The following is a 2,804-nucleotide window of genomic DNA, read 5'->3' on the forward strand; positions in this document are numbered from 1 at the left end:
CGTGTGTTGGGCAGATGACTCACTACGTCACCGGTTTTGGTTTGTTTCACGTGACGTAACCACGCCGGTTAAGGGTCGTTATGAGTAGTGTTTACCTTTATATTTAAAATATCGATTGATATTGATCCAGCTGTCCTTTAAAGACACATCCGGGTCCTGTTTGTTTTGGATGATTATTCGCTGACCTGCCACTTGTGGGAACCTTTCTTCACAGCAGCCATTTTGAACTTTCAGGATGAGAGACTGAACAAAGCAAACTGATTACTGATTACTACTTTGTATGTAAAATGATTTGTTAGTGTTGTTTTTATTCGTGAATGACATGACATGTTTATACCTTTTATTGACCTTTAATGCTCACAAATAACAAACCCGTGATGTGGTTACAAGGACCCTTCACTGCTAGCAGACATATTCTCAGTTCTGAGTCAAATGAGCTCCACACTTTAATAATTTGGGTTGTTTTCTGCATTTTACACGGTGCAGAGGAACACAAACAGAAAACAAAGGTTGATTAACCATCATGTGATCTGGTTAAAGATGTATCATGTACCTGCAAAGCCTTTATAGTTTATTTTCCCAGCACGCTGCAGTGATTCTACTTTTTGCACTCAAACTGCATCAACACTTACTAATATTTAAACTTTGTAAGTTTTAAAAGTGTGCTGATTGTTTGTTCTATCGTGCAGATATTAGAATACACCAATAAATGTCTGAAAAGTGAGAATAAAACATGAAATTATACAGCATGTGCTGTAAATGTAAAAGTACTACTGTACCTAAGTACAATTTTGAGGTACTTGTACTTTACTTAAGTATTTCTATTTTATGCTACCTTATACTTCTACAACATTTCAAAGGTAAATATTGTACTTTTACTTTGCAGATTCAGTTCACTAACACAAAATATAATTAACAAATAAATGATTCTTTAGATTAAGATAAAACATTAAAGTGAAATAAACGCATTAATGCATCAATAATTAAAATGCAATAATATAATATATATTATTCTGAAATGGGCCATTCTGCACAATGGGTGTTTTTACTCTTGGTACTTTAAATATATTTTGATGCGAATACTAACAGAGTATTAATACACTGTAATATTGCTACGTTTACTTAAGTAAAATATCAGAATACTTCTTCAACTGTGTTAATACACAGTTAACTACAAAAACACAGGTATGCTCCTTTAAGTTTGCATAAACACGGAGACATTACAGGAGCCTGACATAGAAGCAGAGTGAGACCTCACACGTTTATCAGCCTCTCTATTCGTATTTCTTGATATGTTTTGGTTTTTTTCTTCGCCGCGCAGGCGCACAAGGAGCAATCAGGCGCGTTGCATGGTTGGCAATTAAATTGCTCCATTAAGCCGATTTTAACCTGATCGATACGCAACACGTCTCCCGTGTGAACTGACTCCAGATCCGCTGGCTAACGATACACTTGATGTCATATATATCAATAAATATATATTTATTTTTTAAACAAGCTGCATTGAAGTAGACACAGAGCTCTGGACCAATCAGGAGGGAGGATCCGGGTTGAGGGAGTTCACGTGCTGAGTTCAGTCGGTGCAAACATCCGGGACATGAAGGAGAAACCAACAAACTGCACCGACAGTAAACTAAATAATACAAAACAAGAGTGTTTGAAAAGCAACATTATGAGAAGTCCCTGCAGGAGAAGCTAAAATATATATTTATGATCAATAATCACTAATTATGTGTCAAGAGGAAGTGAATCAGAGGGAACATCTGAGCATAATATAATAATATATAATAATGAATATAATATAAATGCAATAAAATGCAACATCATAAGAAGTCCCTGCAGGAGAAGGAGGATGTCAAAGATAAAGAATATATTTAGGATCAATAATCAATAATCAAGAGGAAGTGAATCAGAGGGATTTTAATATGGCGGATCAGGTGCGTTCAAGGTGCACCAGACATCAGAGTTTCATCTCTACAGACACACAAACACGTCCGTGAACTCACCAGATTGAAGGACGAGGATCTATTTATTTATTTATTATTAAATAAATAAATAAAATCAATCCGGTAAAGGGAACAAAGCCGGGTTGCCAGATCTTCTGCAAACAAGTCTGAGATTTCCACTTTCAGAGAAAAACGAATTAAACTAAAAATATGTGTTTAATTAAATAAATAATAGGACTCTGGTGGATCCAGGTTTGAGAGGAAACGCAGACTGATCCTGTATCACCTTCATCTTAATGGAACTAGTGTGTGTGTGTGTGTGTGTGAGAAACTTGCTGCATGAGTATCACAACAAACACAGTTCAATAATAGAGATTAAAGTTCCATTGTTGTGAAATAATAATAGATTTTTGCTCAGACTACACATTGATTTGTAAAGTCTGCACTATCGTAATGATAATATAACTTTAAACATTAAAAAAGAAGTCAGCGGCAGATGTAACGTTCACAGATTCGTCCATTTTGGTAATAAATGGCAACAAATCGCTGCATGAAAACTAGGAAAAACTGTACGACAGTTTTTCTCAAAATTATACACAGAAAAAAATTCAACTATGCACTTAATTCTGATAATGATCACGCTGATATGAAATTTCAGACGCAGCAAAAGACTCCAGACTGAAAAACACAATTTATTTTGTTTTCACTCAAATAGAAATTGTAAACCAACAAAGACTGAAATCTTTAGGATTGACACTTTAAAGTTAAACACTCTGATTGTTCTGATCACAAAAACCAGCCGTCACTTAAATAAAGAGATTTAAACCAGACACAATAAGAAGCCAGAGGAGCTGAATG

This window comes from Anarhichas minor, unplaced genomic scaffold (assembly GCF_050575085.1).
Source record: "Anarhichas minor isolate MPS153535 unplaced genomic scaffold, ASM5057508v1 ptg000004l, whole genome shotgun sequence".
Lineage (NCBI taxonomy): Eukaryota > Metazoa > Chordata > Actinopteri > Perciformes > Anarhichadidae > Anarhichas > Anarhichas minor.